Source organism: Pseudorca crassidens, chromosome 17 (genome assembly GCF_039906515.1).
Source record: "Pseudorca crassidens isolate mPseCra1 chromosome 17, mPseCra1.hap1, whole genome shotgun sequence".
Taxonomy (NCBI): domain Eukaryota; kingdom Metazoa; phylum Chordata; class Mammalia; order Artiodactyla; family Delphinidae; genus Pseudorca; species Pseudorca crassidens.
Genome location: NC_090312.1, coordinates 34,799,209 through 34,818,646, shown reverse-complemented (window position 1 = coordinate 34,818,646; position 19,438 = coordinate 34,799,209). Strand labels below are relative to the sequence as shown.

Here is a 19,438-nt window from a genome sequence, read left to right as displayed (position 1 = left end):
TGGACCTTACTTTACGTCATATACAAAAATCAGCTCAAGTTCTCTCTGCCAGCCGTTCAAGATGCCGAAGGGAAAGAAGGCCCAGGGGAAGAAGGTGGCCCCGGCCCCTGCTGCCGTGAAGAAGCAGCAGGCCAAGAAGGTGATCAATCTCCTGTTTGAAAAAAGGCCCAAGAATTTTGGCATTGGACAGGACATCCAGCCCAAAAGGGACCTCACCCACTTCGTCAAACGGCCCCGCTATATCCAGCTGCAGTGGCAAATCCTCTATAAGCAGCTGAAAGTGCCTCCTGCTTTTAACCAATTCACCCAGGCCTTGGACCGCCAAACAGCTACTCACCTGCTTAAGCTGGCCCACAAGTACAGACCAGAGATGAAGCAAGAGAAGAAGCAGAGGTTGCTGGCCTGAGCTGAGAAGAAAGCTGAAGGCAAAGGGGGTGTCCCCACCAAGAGGCCACCTGTCCTTCAAGCAGGGGTTAATACTGTCCCCACCTTGGTGGAGAACAAGAAGGCTCAGCTGGTGGTGATTGTACATGACATGGATCCCATTGAGCTGGTGGTCTTCCTGCCTGCCCTGTGCTGTAAGATGGGGGATCCCTACTGCATCATCAAGGGGATGGCCAGGCTGGGACATGTGGTCCACAGGAAGACCTGCACCACCATTGCCTTCACACAAGTCAACTCGGAAGACAAAGGGGCTCTGGCTAAGCTAGCGGAAGCCATCAGGACTGATTACGATGATGATATGACAACCTCTGCCTTCACTGGGGAAGCAACATCCTTGGTCCAAAATCAGGGGCTCACATTGCCAAGCTGGAAAAGGCAAAGGCCAAGGAGCTGCCTACCAAACTGGCCAGGTGAGTGTACACTATTGAGTTTTATGTACATAAAAGTAATAAAAATTCTTTGGCCAAAAATAAACCCAAACAAACAAAGAAAAATTAGCTCAAATGGGAATTCCCCAGAGGTCCAGTGGTTAGGACACAGTGCTTTCACTGTGGGGTCCCAGGTTCAACCCCTGGTCAGGGAACTAAGATCCTGCAAGCCACGTGGCGCAGCCAAATAAAATAAAATGAAATAAAATAGTATGTATGAGCTATGCATTATATGCACACACACAGAAACTGTAAACTTCGTGAGATGTGGAGCTGTATCTTGCCCCAGACATTTTTTCCCACAGGTCTGGTACACCGCAGTCTTGTCCCAAAGGAAGTTTTCAATATATATTTTGAATTAAATGAATGAAGGAGAGAGAAAGAATACTCTGTTTAATTCTTCCATTACCACCAGCATTATTTTTCTAAAATTCAGAGGCAATCAGGCCATTTTTGGCTCCGAATTCTTGCATGACTTCCCTCCCAGTGCCTCCGGAGTCGAGTGTGGGCTCGTTACCTGGCAGGCAACCTCCCTCCCTCTGCTCTCTGCATCCTCTCCACCTCATCCTCACCACGGTACAATGGAGGGAATGGCTTTGGCCTTTGTGCACTTGGTAAAATAGGGGCAATAGATACCACCTCAAGGATTGCTGAAACGATTAAATGAGGTGACATCTGAAAATGTCCAGCATATACTTGAGACCAGTCAATTCGTGCTGGTTTCTTTTTCTCCCTCCTGCACCCTGCTCTTCAGCCACATTGTAGTTTTTGCTGTCTCAGAGCACACACATAGTTTCCCTTCTCCAAGTTTTTGCTTATCCTTTTCCCACTGCTTCACATATGTCCTCCTGGTCACTCTATAAAAATTTAATGAACACTTCAAGACATATCTCAAAGTGCATTTACTCAGTGAAAGTTTTCTGACTCCCCCAGGAGATTTAAAATTGTCTGGGGGCTTCCCTGGTGGCACAGTGGTTAAGAGTCTGCCTGCCAATGCAGGCGATATCGGTTCAAGCCCTGGTCCGGGAGGATCTCACATGCCGCGGAGCAACTAAGCCTGTGCGCCACAACTACTGAGCCTGTGTGCCACAACTACTGAAGCCCGCGTGCCTAGAGCCCATGCTCTGCAACAAGAGAAGCCACGGCAATGAGAAGCTGGCGCACCTCAATGAAGAGTGGCCCCTGCTCGCCGCAAGTAGAGAAAGACCATGCACAGCAACGAAGACCCAACGCAGCCAGTAAATAAATAAATAAAATAAATTTATGTATTTAAAAAAAAAGCTGTCTGGGAGGAAGAAAAGCTTACCTCTACCCTTCTAGGTTCTTCTGGCTGGTCTAAGAATGAAATTGTTGTAAGACTGATGAACAGGAGAAAATCAAATTTTAATCTGTGCATATGGAAACCCTACATACATGAGAGGTTCAGAGACAGAAAGATAAAATGAGGCATATATGCCATCCTGAGCTAAGGAATGGGATCGGGGCCTGGAATTTCCAAGGACAGGAAGGCAATTTCAGAATGATAAGAAGAGCAGATGGCTGGGAATTAGATGTTTACTCTGCCATATAGATGGCGCTGCTTAGGTAAAATTTATTTCTGGTAATAACTTTTTCTGGGAAAAATCCCCAATTTTAATTCTTCCAGGTAGTTAAGGGAGGGGCAGTAGTTTCTCTTGAGCCTACAGGGTCTCCATTGCCTTTAACACAAAATAATCCACATGCCAAATTAGCACACCTTAGGGAGGCCTGTTCTTAACCCTTATAATCCTTTATAAAGCTTTCATGTAATTTTGTAAGTTTCTTAAAAGTTTTCTTTTTTAAAAAAATTTATTCATTTATTTATTTATTTTTGGCTGCATCGGGTCTGTGTTGCTGAGCGCAGGCTTTCTCTAGTTGCAGCGAGCGGGGGCTACTCTTTGTTGCGGTGCGCAGGCTTCTCGTTGCAGTGGCTTCTCTTGTTGCCGAGCACGGGCTCTAGGCATGCAGGCTTCAGTAGTTGTGGAGTGTGGTCTCAGTAGTTGTGGCTCGTGGGCTCTAGAGCTCAGGCTCTGTAGCTGTGGCTCACGGGTTTAGTTGCTCCACGGCATGTGGGATCTTCCCGGACCAGGGCTCGAAGCCCTGTCCCCTGCATTGGCAGGCAGATTCTTAACCACTGCGCCAGCAGGGAAGCCCCAGTTTCTTAAAAGTTTTCTAAGAAACTTTCATAGAATTGTCTTGTATTATAATTATTTGTGGACATATCTTATGGGCATATATGTCTTGTCTTCAGAGCCCAACACAATATTTATTAAATTGAATTGATTTTTTTTTTTTTTTGGCCGTGCTTCAAGGCTTGTGGGATATTAGTTCCCTGACCAGGGATTGAGCCCTGAGCCCTCAGCAGTGGAAGCATGGAGTCCTAACCACTGGACTGCCAGGGAGTTCCCTTGAATTGAATTTTTTTGACCAGGAAATTTGGGGCTTAGATTTCATAAATGAAATACATCATAAAGGCTTTCCAAGTACAGTCTCCCTATAAATAGCTTCTCTCTTTATGTGATAACATCCAGCCTGGCAATTTAGCACCCTTGCCAGCCACAGCTCTCTGGAAGATATAGCTACACAAGACAGTGTAAGATAATGTGACTTCTAGGGATGGGCGGTGGAGGTGATGGGGGTGGGGAAACGCACAGCTGATTGGACCAGGGGTGAGCACACACCTGACCCAGCAAGAACCAATCATTTGCTCAGAAACGACCTGAGTGGCCCAGGTTTTCTCAGAAGAGCCAGGCTATTCCTTCCTCTCTGAAGGACTTCAGTGTGTGTAGTCAATTGAGGGTGGGTCCTGGAGCTTACCAGCCATGGTGTAAGTCCAGGAGGAACGGCCAAGCTGTGCCTCTGGCAGGGTGAAGGAGCAGAGAAAGGAAGGCAAAATGGAGGAAAGGCGGAAGCTGGCGCAGAAGCAGAGACAGAGAGACACAGGGAAGAGTCACCCTGCTCCTGAGGGCTCCCCAGTTCTCTGGCCAATTTGAATGGAGCCCAGCAACACTTCGTTTTCTGTCCTTGGATCCTGTGAGATCTCTGTGTACTCTCAGTAAGTACCCCGTTTTACCTCAGTTGGACTGATGTTTCTTACAGTCACGCACATCCTGGCTACAAAAAGGAAACTGTTTTTGTTTGTTTGTTTTTTGCGGTACGCGGGCCCCCCACCGCTGCGGCCTCTCCTGCCGCGGGGCACAGGCTCCGGACGCACAGGCCCAGCGGCTACGGCCCACGGGCCCAGCCGCTCCGCGGCACGCGGGACCCTCCTGGACCGGGGCACGAACCCGCGTGCCCCGCATCGACAGACAGACTCTCAACCACTGCGCCACCAGGGAAGCCCGGAAACTGTTTTGCTGAATCAACTCCAGCATGTAATGTGTCCAGTCACCTGAATTTATACCTCATCTTTGTCCCTCCTTTACTAGCTAATGATGACTTTCAGCAAAATTTTTGCTCACTCCATGTCTCGTTTCTTTAATAGGTAAAACACAATAATTTCATATCATGTTTTACCACTTACCAATTACTTTCCATACATTATCTCACATGAATTTTTTTTAAAGTTCTTAGAATATGGCAAAGAAATTTTATTCATATTTTACAGACTTCCCAAGATCTCTGTAAACTCAGGTCACCATCAGCCTACCTCAGAGAATGTAAATATTTTTTTAAAAGGATAATAAACTGTAGCTTGAATGAATGAATGAATGCACTCTAAATGAATGAATACACTCTAAGATCTCTTCCATGAGAATTTTTGTTGAAAAACTTTCAAGTCGTTAGAGGTAACAGTGACTTCATATTCTATTTATATAAGTCCTGTTTCAAAATATATTGATACTGAGTTCAATAGTAGGACCACTAGATTGAAGACCTCCAGTTATGATAAAATGCTATATTTCTAAAAATATGCATAATATTCCTGCCTGAAGTTTAATTTCAAGGCTACAGGCTCAAGACCTTACCTAGACCTGTGAGCAATACCTGGTACTTTCCCACTTTAAAAATATGCTATCTTGGGTCACAAAGAACTTTCAGTACTAGCATGATGCCACACAGTCCTGTGTCCCAGAACTTGCTCATGGTGTCCCCAAGGCCACTGACACAACCTGACCAGGTCCCACCACAGGCAACTTTCTTCGTCTCCTTCCTACTTGCCAGGGCTGCCTGACAGGCTGATTCTGCTCAGAGCTCGCAGCCCACACATGGCTTAGGGGGAGGCCGATCGTGCTGCTCCCCAGAGCTGCCCTGCACTGTTCCACGCAGGGTCCTGCTGAGTCACCACCTTCTCCTCCCAGCTGCCACCATCAGACCACATGGCTTCTTTCTCATTTCAGCCCGAAAGAGAAGAGTACCTTATGCAAACTAGGCGCAAGCACAAAAACGCAACCCCCTTCCTCCCTCACACCAAAAAGCACGTCCTTATATGATGTAGGGATTAACCAACACAGCGTGTTATAATTGCACCCACCTGAAAAAGAGACGGAAGGAGAAACCAGGTTTGGGGCTGGTTCACTGCTGAAAGAGCTGACCCTCAGTTGGACCTGTTCAATACCGCTCCAAGAGAAGCACCAAGTGTGTGTGTTGGAAGAGATCATAACTTTCATCTCTTTTGCTATAATGCTGATAGCTCCCATTATAGTCATATGTAATAATGTTAGTAACATTGACATCATATGCTATGTTAATTCCTGTATGTACATTCTGTACATAATAGAATGCATGTAAAGCCTTTAACATAGTGCCTGTCACAAATAAGTGTTCAATGAATGACAGATACAGAAGTAGTGGTAGTATATTATGTTATTATATTGCATAATATATTATTATTGCAGTACTAGTAGTAGTATCTTACTTATCCCACCCCCAAATCTTTGCTGAGCTTTTGCTTATCCATCAGTCATCCCTTCAGGAAACATCTACTGAGCATGTTCTACATACGGAGCACTGTATTAGGCCCTGGGGGCACAGAAGGATAGGCCCATGCTCTTTCAGGCATGGGTTCCAATCTAGCTTAACCACTATCTTTCTGGGTGGTGTTGGGCATGCTCCTTAAGCTTTCTGAGATTAAGTTTATTCAACTGTTAAATGAGTACAATAATTTCTATGTCATAGGATTCTTGATGGGATTAGAAGCACATGCAAAGGGCTTAGCCCAGCACATTACTCATACAAGGAGAAGCACTTAATATAATCTTAGCATCATTTAATATGGAATTTTTATATGTCACTCTTAAAAAAGAATCCTGAAAAAAAAAAAAAAGAATCCTGGGATTTCCCTGGTGGTCCAGTGGTTAAGACTCTGTGCTCCCAAGGCAAGGGGCCTGGGTTCAATCCCTGGTCAGGGAACTAGATCCCGCATGCCACAACTAAAAAGATCCTGCATACCACAGCTAAGACCCGGCGCAGCCAAATAAATAAATAAATATATATATATAAATTTTAAAAAAAGAACCCTAGGAGAGAATTCCTTTTCAAGGTCACGCAGGGATCACTAGTAGAACCTGGGACTCAAACCCTAGTCTACCTGCAGGCCACATAATGAGCCAATGCGATTCTGATTTTGAAATCAGGATTTTCTCTTAGACACCCTGGTATATCTAGATTCCACATGTCTCCTGGACACATGAAGCATCGATATACATGGAAAGGAGATTTTTAAAAATAGAGGAATCTAACTCAAGCATAAATTCAAATTTTTTAGAAATCTTCAGACACCTGATATGACATGAAGTTAAATACAACGGCATCCCTGTTCTGTGATTTTTCTGATGAAAAAGGAAGAAATGTGAAGCTGTACAGCCAAACAAACCTCAAAAACCCTCCGGAAAAGAAATTTTTCTCTTTGTTGATTACCATACGGACCTAACGGTTTTGGAAACTTTGAACAGAATCGGTTTGCAAGGAGGCAGCCCTTGCTCCTACCCCTTCCCCCCTACACACTAACTGTAGCTTATATTCTGAGAACTTTAAAGTCTTCAAATCTGAATGATTTGCAGGCCCAGTGAAAACTAAAATCAAAACTAATTTGGGGAAAAACAATAATTTTCTGACCTCTTTGTACTCACTCTTCAGAGCATTTTTTATGCTTGTTTATTTTGGTAATGTCCCTTGGTTATGTGTTTTTCTTGCTTCGGTTTCATATAAGAAATGTTCCATCTGTGTATTCATTTTCTGGATTTATTCCCCAGAATTTTAAGTAAAAGATAGCTTAGAGCAGTGTTTCTCAAACACTTTTTCTCTTCAATCCATAGTAAGAAATATATTTTACATTTTAACCCAAATACACATGTATTTACAAATATCTAAAAGTTTCATGAACTAATATCCATACCATGAGGTATGCACTATGATTTTTTTATTCTATTCTATCTTGTGTATAAAAAATTGAATTACAGGTCCAGGAGGAGTGGGGGAGAGATGAATAGGCGGAGCACAGGACATTTCTAGGGCAGCAAGGATATTCTGTATGATATGGTAATGATGGACACATGACAGTATGCATCTGTCAAAACCCATAGAGTATCACGAACAGCGAACCCTAACAGAAACAATGGACTTTAGTTAATAATCGTGTATCAATATCAGCTCATCAATTAAAAATGTCCCTTCTGTGCAATTTTTGTGTTAACCTAAAACTGCTCTAAAAAATGAAATCTATTAAAAAATATCTTAAAAATAAAGATAAAAGTTGGTTGCAATTTATAAAATTAATTTTACTACCTGCTGGTGGCTTCTTCTCCACAATTTAAAAACTTGTGACCTGTAGGAAGTGCCCTGGCCTTTTAACCAGCTCTGTTGCTCCATGGAGGCTGGCCTTAGACAAGCCGCATGATATTGTGTCAACTTTCCCATCTGAGAAATGGGGTTTTTTGATCAGAAAAATGCCAAGATCCTTTCCAGCCCCCAAATGTAAGTATTAATTCTAAGAATCTTAGAAAGAAAGAGAAATCATTGTAAATTACATATACATTATTTAGGTCAACGCCGTTTTTATAGGCATCTCATGGGCACTGTTATTTTGTCTATTTTAAATAAATAAATAAATAAATAAAAAGTAATGGTTCCCAAACAAACTATATAATTGCATTTTTCTCTGGGTTCCTGATTCAAGATCCTTGTGGGAGAAGCAAATAAAGAGCATTTAGAAAAGATGCAAATGGCACTTCTAGTGTGGGTATTTGTCTGCCCTTCTTCCATGGCCTGGCTAGAGTTCACCTGAACTCGGTTCTCATTGTTTGCTCCACTCAGTGTTTGCTGGGAGCCTACCGTAGCCAGGCCCTGTGCTGGGGGTGAGTGCAGTGCTGTCCCACCTCTTGTAGCTTGGGTCAGGAAATGGAAATCAGGCTACTTCACTCCAGATCTTTCTTGCTTTCCCTACCCCAGGACCACTATGGAGAAGACAGCAATCTGGGAAGGATGCACGTAAGCTCTGGCTCAGGCTGACCTGGGGTGAATCTCAGTGCTCAATGCTGCTTCTCAACAGCTGTTGAACCTCAGGTAAGTTATCTGACCACTCCCCTCAGTGTTCTCAAGTGAAAATGGGGTAATAATATCCCACCTCATAGGACTTTCCGAGGATGAAAGAGGGAATGGAGCTGTCATCTTGGTCCTACACAGTACTGCAAAGCAGACGAAGGTGCCCTTGGAACACCCTTCCCATTTTTCATATTTGCTCTGCCCCCTCTCTACCTCACCCCTACTTTCTGCAACCAACAATGTTATAGACGCTTCCCAAACACGTAGTGCTTCCTCTCACCCATTCAATTTTTTTGCCTTATTTTCTAAGAAAGGATGACCCTAAGCAAGTTGTGGAACAAATCACCTGTGTGTTTCCCCTCCCATGACAAGAAGTTCCTGTAGGGGAACCCAACTGGCATTGAACTTCAGAGGCAGCCTAGAGAAGGAAAAGTCCATTGCAGTAAGAGGGCAACACTCTGGGAGGTGCAGTTGCAGTCTTCCCGCTCCGTTTTAGTGGGACTGCTTTTAGGTTGATTGCACAGCAAATAATAACAATAGCATCTAGGTTATTTAATGAAAGTCTATAATTTGCTGGGCATGTGCTAAACAGTTTGCATAAATATCTCCAGGCCTCACAACCACCATGAAAGGCTGGGTTTTCCTTGGTGTCCCTTGAGCCTCTCCATGAAGCAGCAACATGAGCTTGAATTCTAGGTCTATTTCCCTGAGATCAGGGAAGCCCAACCTGACAGTGGGGTGTGGGGATGGAGGAGGGGAAGGAGAGATTGCTTTAATAACAATCACAGAAATCCCTCAAGAATAGTTACCAGGGCTTCCCTGGTGGCGCAGTGGTTGAGAGTCCGCCTGACGATGCGGACAGTCCGGGAGGATCCCGCATGCTGTGGAGCGGCTGGGCCCGTGAGCCATGGCCGCTGAGCCTGTGCGTCCGGAGCCTGTGCTCCAAAACGGGAGAGGCCACACAGTGAGAGGCCCGCGTACCGCAAAAAAAAAAAAAAGAATAGTTACCAGGGTGAGGGTACCAGCCAAGGGAACACCCTGGAAAGAGCAGCCCCAGCAGGGAGGGGGCCACCCTTACTGGTGATTGAAGTCCAGCAATCCCACTGATTGGAGGTGGTGAGCCAAGCCCGTGTCGGGCCTCGCTGACGCATGGCTGGGCTGAAGAAAGAACTCATTGAATTGTTCATGGAAAAGAGTGGTGCCTGAGAGGCCAGAGGTAGAGAATGAGGCCGCCTCAAGCACAGGGCTTGGCAGGACACCAGGGTGAAAGGTACAGCGAAGGACTCCCAAAATCAGTTCTTGGAGCAGGGTTTTGCGTCACAAGCTGGCCACTGAGGGGAAAGATGGGCACTCGCAGGTTTTGCCTGTGTGTTGAGGTTCACCGCTGACATCAGATGTGTCTGAGCTGTGGCTCCACCTTCGCGTGAAAGGGGAGACCTGGACCTGCCTGAGCAGGAGGCGCCTGAAGCTAGACAAGTCAGGCTATGCCCTGGGGCTTTGTCAGCGGGCCCTGGCTTCTTGCTTCCTAGAAGCTACCTGCACGGTCAGGAGCGAGAGGCCTTGGTGGCCAGATAACTTGGGTCTAATTCTGGCCTGCCAGCTGAATGAACAAGGCCACGATGATAAAACTTTATTTACTGTGTGCAAACACTGCCCTAAGCACTTTGTGTCTCTTACCTCACTTACTCTTCTTTTTTTAAAAAAATAAAATTTATTTATTTAGTTTTGGCTGCTTTGGTTCTTTGTTGCTGCACGCGGGTTTTCTCTACTTGCGGGGAGCAGGGGCTACTCTTTGTTGTGGTGCGCAGGCTTCTCATTGTGGTGGCTTCTCTTGTTGCGGAGCACGGGCTCTAGGTGCTCAGGCTTCAGTAGTCGTGGCTCGCAGGCTCTAGAGTGCAGGCTCAGTAGTTGTGGCACACGGGCTCAGTAGTTGTGGTGTGCAGGCTCAGTAGTTGTGGTGCACGGGCTTAGTTGCTCCACAGCATGTGGGAATCTTCCCAGACCAGGGCTTGAACCTGTGTCCCCTGCATTGGCAGGCAGATTCTTAACCACTGTGCCGCCAGGGAAGCCCCCCTCACTTACTCTTCGAAGCAACTCTGGGTACTATTATTATCCCTCTTCTGCAGATGAGGAGACTGAGGCAAGGGATAGTTAGGTAGTTTGCCCAAGGTCACACTGCCAGGTACTGATGGAGTCAGGATTTGAACCTGGCTGTGTGACTCTAGGAACAGAGCGTTGGGCCGCTTTCTTACCCTGCCTCTGATTCTCCAGAATTGTAAAATGGGCTAAACAGAATGCTTCCTTCCTAGTGTGTGGTGATAGTCAAGTGGGATAACCCGGATAGCAGCGTGGGCACAGTGCCTGCATGCAAAACAGTGTGAGCTGCTGTTGGTGTGATTTATCACAGCCCTCTGCGGCCTTGCTACTCTTTCTGTTTCTTCTCAGATAACTTTTGTTTTTGCGGTACGCAGGCCTCTCACTGCTGTGGCCTCTCCTGTTGCGGAGCACAGGCTCCGGACGCGCAGGCTCAGCGGCCATGGCTCACGGGCCCAGCCGCTCCGCTGCATGCGGGATCTTCCCGGACCAGGGCACGAACCCGTGTCCCCTGCATCGGCAGGCGGACTCCCAACCACTGCGCCACCAGGGAAGCCCTCAGATAATTTTTTGATTAAGCTTCATGAGCATTTCAGCCTCTTGGGTTGGGACACAGTGTCTATTTGGCATGCGTGGAGGGGCTGGGCAGCAAAGTTTAAAAACCCTGTGGTGTAAGTGGGGATTCTGTGCTTACCTGAACAGTATTCCAAGAATCCTTCAAGGATGGAAGTTCAAGTTTAGTCCTCTGAGCAAAAAGTTTAGAGAGGTTCTTCTCTGCCTTTGTTTAACTGTGAAAAAAAAAAAAATTCTCCATAGTAATAACAACAAACCTCCTGGTTTGGTTTTGTTTTTTGTGGCTCCCAGCACTCACAGAAAAAGAAAACAGATAAATTAAAACCACTTATGTCCAAGGTTCCCATAGGTAAGAGAAGGAAAGCTTTCTCCTTCTTGGGTAGGGGCAGATACGTGGAGGCGAGGGAGGGGTTTCACACCATTCTGGTGCCTCCCCTCCAATGCCAAAGCTGAGGCAGAATGAGTGACTCAGGAGAAGCCCCAGGGAAATTCTAGGTCTTGCTTCCCTGCATGCCAAGGGGATTCTTGAGTCTCCCCTCAAGGCAGGGAGCCCCTCAGATGCAGCCCAGCCCCTCTATGGAGAGAAGTTTCTACTCACCCACCTCTTAAAGAAGGTACCTGTCGATGAAAAATTAATCAGTCGATCTAAGAAAGAAATGGAAAACTTTATTGGAGGCAAATTTGAGGATTATAATGCGGGAAGAGCACATCAGAAAACTCTGAGAACTGTTCCGCCAGTTAGAAGTCAAGGCACAGTTATATACGTTTTTTGAGACAGAGGGCTGTACATAAATGACGTATTATTGACGGTTTACATAATCCAGATCTAAGCGTCACGTCATCATGGTGGGTCATGTGACCCCTTATAAGATCAAGAAAGAATGTTATCTTTTAAGGAGTTGTCTTGTTGTTGCTCTTTATGGCTGAGTAGGTATTGCTGCTCACGGGGGAGGTCTGGTTGAAGTATAATGCAGATACACAATGCACAGTGAGGGGAGAGGGGAGGCCAAAGGGCAGAGATGAATTTTTTTTTTTTGCCTCACCACGTGGCATGCGGGATCGCAGTTCCCCCACCAGGGATTGAACCCATGGCCCCTGCAGTGGACTCGCAGAGTCCTATCCACTGGACCGACAGGAAATTCCCCAGAGAAGAATTTTTATGTTTAGATTTTTCTTGTCTTGCCTTAAAATATAAATTTTATTTCACATGCCTAAGGACTTGTGGATGGGGAGATTCTGGATTCGTTTTTTTGTTCCTTTTCCAGTTCTCTTGGGCTCAGCTGTGTGCTGCCTGGTCATTAGGGACCTGCCAGCCCAGGGCCCTTGTATACTCATGCTTATCCATAGTTTTTTAACTGCTCCAGTCCTGATGTCAGCACTCTAGGTCACTCCAGGTCCTGCTGGACCACTGTGGGAGGGACAGAGCAGAGAGGCCTGGGTCAAATGGGCTGCTTCTGAGATTGCCCCAAGAGACCTGCAGAGAGCTGGTGGGCTTGAGGATTAAAGACCTGAAAAGAGTCATAAGCCAGTGGCTCAGATTTCTCTTGCTGTTCCCGTAGAGAGGCATTGGCTGATAGAAAATACCATGCGAAATCTGAAGCTGTGGCAATGTTTGTATGTCCAACCATCTTTACTTCCATATCCGATCTCTGCAATTGCCTGATAGGGATGATTTGCCAGCCTCCAAAACTGTCTGTGGAGGGGAGCAAAGGAGAAGGCTCTAAGGAAAGATGAGGGAAAGGGAAAGAGGGGAAACCAATATCAAGGACTCTCTTAGGAGATTTTTCAGGGAAGGTTAACCGGAAGCAAAAAAGAAAAAAAGAAAAGTCACAAGTTTTGTTTTTAGAGGATATAATACATCTGTGTATATAATTACAGCCCCACTTAGAAATGCTACAGGGAATTTTCCTTTTCCTCTGCCTCCTCCCATGCAACAGAAAGCTCCAGTTTGGATTTCACACAGGAAGTGTGATGTAGTGCACACCAACTTTCAGGAAACCGGGAAGCCAGAGCTTGATACTTCCTGGTGGGAAGGACCTCTGGGGGCTCTTGGGCCCCAAGGGCAGTAGCCCCAGGGGACTCCAGGAAGAATGATGTGGTTCACCTGTAACAAGTGGACAGTGGCCAGTTCTGAAAGCTTGCTTTCGGAAAAGAAAAGCTGGATTTGGCTGAGCGATAAGCATGGGCACCTCTGACCCTTTTGTGCTCGGCAAAAAGGGAGGAGGTTGACCTCAAAGAGATACAGACTGTTTTCCTTTGGGCTAGAGGACCCAAGCTCTATTTTGTTTCTGCCTGGAAGACAAGTAGAGCTCATTCCAGTGATGTCAAAGGTCACCAAATACCAGCATCCCTCGTCAGAGTAGCCGTGCTCAGTGTGGGCCAAAGACACCTGGGTTGGTGGTGGTGGATTTTGTTTTGTTTTGCCCTGCAAGAGTGGGTACAACAGTCAGTTAAGGTCTGGTTACCCTGGTGCCAAAAAACAAATCCTAGTACCTCCGGCTTCTGGCTCAGTTGTCCCCAGCCCTCGCAAGTAATCCAGCTGGAACGTGGAGAACAGAAAGGGACCGGATCCGCCCCTTCCTGTGGGTGGGTTCCTTTAGAGTTCTTGCCCAGGTCAGCGCACTTCCGCTGCCAGAAACAGAGCCCGGTGTTTGGGGCGACAACTCAAATTACTTCACAAGACAGCAGCAATTAGTTGCCTGGGGCCAATGGCTCCCCACAATCTGCATTGCTGAAGTAGTCTGTCACAAACTGATTTGTAATTCCAAATGTACCTGTGCCCCACCCAGTTGTCAACACCTTAGTAATTACCCTAATCCTAAAACCTGGTGCCTGGCAGAAAGAAAGGAGGAGGAGTGGGGATTCAAAAGAGCAGCTGCAGGGCTTCCCTGGTGGCGCAGTGGTTGAGAGTCCGCCTGCCGATGCAGGGGACGCGCGGGTGCGTGCCCCGGTCCGGGGAGATCCCACATGCCGCGGAGCGGCTGGGCCTGTGAGCCATGGCCGCTGAGCCTGCGCGTCCGGAGCCTGTGCTCTGCAACGGGAGAGGCCACAACAGTGAGAGGCCCGCGTACCGCAAAACAACAACAACAACAACAAAACAGGGCCTAGATGTGCCACCCAAGGCCTGCTAAGAAGAGCTCGCATTTATCCAGCACTCACTCTGCCAGGTATGCACTAAACACTTCTTTATTTCCTGTAAACCTCACCACAGTGCTGGAAGGTGCCGGTGATTCCCATTTTGCTGATGGGGAAACTAAGGCTCTGAGAAATGGAGTCGTTTGCCACGTGGCCAGTAGGAACTCACATGGCCAGTAGGAACTGAAAGCAACTTTGAACTCTCACCTGATTCTCAAGCCCTGAGCTTTGCAGCATCAGGGTGTACTGCTGCTTCAGGCGGATAGATTTAACAAGGGTGGGCGCCAGGAGATGCCAGTTGAGCCAGGAAGGCAGTCATTGCCAAAGTGTCAAAACCAGAAGGGGTCTGAGACCTGAGAAGTGGCAGTCCAGTAGCTGGAAAGCACGGGGCCAAGCGGAGGTGCTCCTGGGACACCAAGTGGAGGCAAGAAGAGCAGACCCCGTGCGCCTGTTGAGGAGCATAAAAGGCAGCATCCTTGGCCACTGCCTTATGCTAACCCAGTTTGGAAGTGGCAGAGGTGTGGAGAGCCAGGGAAGAGTTTCTGAATTTGTGTTAATGTCATCTCCCAGCTAAAGGCTGGTGGAAACCATGAAGTTGATGTTGCTTAAGTCATATGCAAATATAAACTGGTCTTCTTCCAAGATGTTTTGAATGGAATGAATGCCCCATCCGGGGGTACCTCCCAATACCTAGCCCCTAAAGAGCCCCTGTGAGGCTTCTCTATCCTTCCTAACCTCGGCTTCCTCCCCGTACCCAGCTGTGCAGGTGTCTCCCTGGAACAGTGAGGGCCAACCTCTCCACTGAGTGCCAGCACTGAGGCGTGGCCCCGCGCTATCTTCTCCCTCACCGCACAGCCAGACATGCTGCCTGGTGGATCTGGGGTCACCCTCTCCATCTGTCTCTCTTTGATAGTTCCATTTTTCTTCCATTACTGTGCATTTAGTGGTTGATGAATTCAGAGCATCACATACATTTTTAAGAGACTGCTTACTATACACCAGACACTGTTCTAAGTCCTGTACATGTATTGACTCTTTTTATCCTCATAAAAGAACATGAAGTGATTAGTACCCTAATCTCCATTTTACAGATAATAACACTTGGGGTCCAGAGAGGTTAAGCTACTTGCCCACGTTACACAGCTGATGAATAGCAGAGCCCAGGTAAGAATCTAGGCCGCCTGAGCCCAGTACCCACACTCTTAGCTGCTCTGCCATAGTGATTCTGGGCTGAGTCAGGGTATCCATTCAAATATCTCTTCCCGGGCATGCCAGACCTATTCGTGGCTGGGTTGCTGCTGCCATAACTGGCTCTGGGCTAGAACACTGAAATTATATCAGGTTCCCAGGTGAGGACGATGTTATTGTTGGTGGTCAAGGAAAATGTCACAGAGTGTTGTGGATGCTCTGCAGAGGGTGGCGTTGAGTGATTCACCTTCCCTGGGACACCCTCTTCTCTCGCTTTGTACCTGGGCACTGTGACTCAGTTTCTAATGTCATCGGTGGTGAGTCCCGGACCCCTTTGGCAGCAGCATCACCTATTCGTAGAACATGCAGTCAGCCATCCGGGACAGGTGCAGAGCAGAAATTCACGGGAGGAACAACATTTAGTGTCACTCACAGGAAAGTGCCAATTCCAGAGCTTAAGAGGAACGTTGGAGGGAGTGAAGATAATAATAACTAATGCTTATTAAGCCCTCACAATGTGCCATCCCTGGTCTAAGCACATTCCAGGAACTTTGTCATTTAATCCTCACCTTGGCCCTCTGATGTAGATCCTATTATTATCCCCCTTTGGCAGATGAAAAAAATGAGGCACAGAGATGTGATTTCCCAAGATCACAGGGCTCGTAAACGGAGGATCCAGGATTCGAATGCAGCCAGTTTCTTCAAAAACTGAGCTCAAACATGCCGCTACTGGGAATTCCCTGGCATTTCAGTGGTTATGACTTGGCACTTTCACTGCCATGACCTGGGGTTCAGTCTCTGGTCGGGGAACTAAGATTCTGCAATCCACACAGTGCAGCCAAAAAAAAAATGATACTACACCTGACACCTGAGCCCTTGTTCTTAACTGCAGCTCTATTTGGGAGAGACAGGGACTTTCAGCTGTCTCATTACCAGCTCCATTGTCAGCCTTGAATGAATGAGGCCCCAGAAGCAAAGTGAAAAGAAAGCTTGGCCTAAAATAACTGCATGACTCCTGACTGGGGAACAAGGTGGGGAGGTGAGGCAGGGGAGGGGGGTGCCTCCAGGTGGCAAATTCAGTAAGGGATGTTTCTGACTAGGCTCTAGAAGGTGTCAGAAGAGACTTCCCAGTCAACATCCATGGCAGCAGGGGGCACAGGGAGTGAGAACCCAGGTTGTTCCCTTGACCCCCTGAGTTCCTAAAACAAGACTCCAGCTCTGGTCATCCTTCCCCTCCCACCCTGACCTTGCTGAGCTCTCATTCTTGCCACCTGTTGCTGTTGGTTGCTTGCCCCCATTTCTGAGGTGCTGACAGAAGGGAAATGTATTGCCCGGCTGGTAACAGAGCTTTCATTTTAGCATTGGAAAGCCTGGGCATCACCACTTTGATGGCTACTAAGTATAACATTACTACTTTCTTTTGGATGAAATCTTAAAATTTTGCAAAGATATTTGCAAATCATATATCTGAAAGGGATTAATATCCAGAATGTATAAGGGACTCCTACAACTCAACAAGAAAAAAATAAACACCCAATTAAAAAAATGAGCAAAGGATTTGAATAGATATTTCTTCAAAAAAGATATGCAAGGAGCCAATGAGCACATGAAAAGGTGCTCAGCATCACTCATCATTAGGGAAATGCAAATCAAAACTACCAAACCCATTAGGATGGCTATAACCAAAAAAAAAAAAAAAGGAAAATAACAAGCCTTGGCAAGGATATAAAGAAAGAACACTTGGGGGCTTCCCTGGTGGCGCAGTGGTTGAGAGTCCGCCTGCCAATGCAGGGGACATGGGTTTGTGTCCCGGTCCGGGAAGATCCCCCATGCTGCAGAGTGGCTGGGCCGTGAGCCATGGCCACTGAGCCTGCGCGTCCAGAGCCTGTGCTCCGCAACAGGAGAGGCCACAACAGTGAGAGGTCCGTGTACCGCAAAAAAAAAAAAAGGAAGAAAGAAAGAAAGAAAGAACCCTTGTGCATTGTTTGTGGGAATGTAAACTGGTGCAGCTGCTGTGGAAAATAGTTTGGCAGCTCCTCAAAAAGTTAAGCATAGAATTACCATATTGTACAGCAATTGCACTTCTAGGTATATACCCCAAAGAATTGACAGCAAGGACTCAAATACTTGTACACCATTTTCATAGCAGCATTATTCACAATATCTAAAACGTGGAAACAATGTCTATCAATGCATGAACGGATGAACAAATTGTGGTATACCCATATGATGGAATATTATTCAGCCATAAAAAGGAATGAAGTTCTGACACATGCTAAAACATGGATGAACATTGGAAACATTATGCTAAGTGAAATAAGTCAAACACAAAAGGACAAATATTATATGATTCTACCTGTATGAGGTACCTAGCATCGGCCAATTCATAGAGACAGAAAGTAGAATGAAGGTTATTGGGAGCTGGAGGGGGAGATGAATGGAAAGTTCAATGAGGACAGAGTTTCTGTTTGGGGTGATGAACAAGTTCTGGAAATGGATAGTGGTTACACAACATTGCAAATGTACTTAACGCCATTGAACTATACCTTTTAAATGGTTAAAATGATAAATTTTGTTATGTATATTTTAGTACCATTTAAAAAAATCACCAAAAAAAAAGTATATAAAAAGTTCTGTGGGGTTTCATCTCAGCAGTTTATAATTCCATTGACAGTCACCATAACTACGCTACAGAGAGGAGTACCATGTGAGAACCACACTTGGCTCTCCAAGCTGGAACTGAAAACACCACTAGTCTACTCCTTGGAGTTCCCCCAAAGTGAATCTGTCCACACATGGTTGCTATTGGACCCTACCTGTTGCTACAGTATCACTGTGCTGTTACTAAGGAATGAGACATGTCCTGACTTTCAGAGCATTCACACAGTACATAAAACCACTCTGTTCCTTGATATAAGGCCACATCTCCTTCAATACTTAAGCATTAAAAAAAAAAGTGAGCTAAGGATTTATTTGGTTAGAGTTTAAACTCCAATCATTGTTTAGTCAGGGATGGAGCCAATTGCAGTGTTTAAGCTTCATCATTTAGACAGGGACAGAGCCAACTTTACAGAATTCTGGAAGGCAAGCTTAACCTCAGGGTACCTTAACAGTTCTGCTCTGTGGCCAATCCTGAGGATTTAATTCAGAACAAAATTTTCATCCATTTATAACCCCAGTTTCTTCCATCTACTGGAAATACAAAGAAGAATAAGGCATAACTCCTGCTCTCAGGAGGCTGAGAGTCTGATAAAAATGTAGAAATAATACAAATAGATTAAAGTAAATGTTAATAGTCATGTGTTCAATGTGTTCTGGGGTGACCGGGGTCAGGATTGGGGGCAAGAAGAGGGGCCATCATGGGTCACAGAGACAGGATGACATTTCAACCAAATCCTGACGGAAGAACGGAGTTTTCCAGGGCAACAAAACACAAAGAGGGACTTCGGGGGAAGGGATGGCGTATGGAAAGCCACAAAGCATGACATGATGGGCCATTCAGAAATCCACAAGCAGCCAGGTGTGGGTAGAGCAGGGTGAGTGGGAGAGTGGCAAGATCCTGCAAGAATATAGAAGGAATTTAGGTGTTATCATGTGCTCCATGGGCAACTGCAGGAGGACGTTAACCACGGAGGGCTCCTGGAGGGGCACAATCAGGTTTTCGTTTCCGCAAAAAAATTTAAAGATTGGTGGTTGGATTTGAGGGATTAGAAGCTTGACACAAAGAAGCCAGCTGGAAGGTTGTCAGAGAAACCAAGGTGAGAGATGAAGAAAGCCCAGACGCAAGGGCCATTTCAGAGGCAGCAGAGACAAGATAATAATTGTAGCTATTTTACTAGCTCGAGGTCCAAAATGAGGTCACCTCTCTTTTTGGCTCTGCAGAGCTGAAAGACAGCCGGTCCTCCCACGCCCCCTTCTTGTGACAAAGCTGTGGGAACCCCAGACTTGCAATGGGAATGGGGTCTGTAGCTGCTTCCCCCCTCCTTTCTCTTCTCTAGGCATCCTTGCTCAGCCTCCCTACATTATCTGAAGACATCGTTTTACTTTACTATTATTTTAATTTATTCTGTTTTATT

General features: G+C 46.3%; 1 pseudogene; it reads left to right on the top strand.

Annotated features, from left to right (window-relative positions):
- Positions 1–23: 23 nt before the first annotated feature.
- Positions 24–858, top strand: LOC137210062 (large ribosomal subunit protein eL8 pseudogene; annotated as a pseudogene).
- The last annotated feature ends 18,580 nt before the right edge of the window (positions 859–19,438 follow it).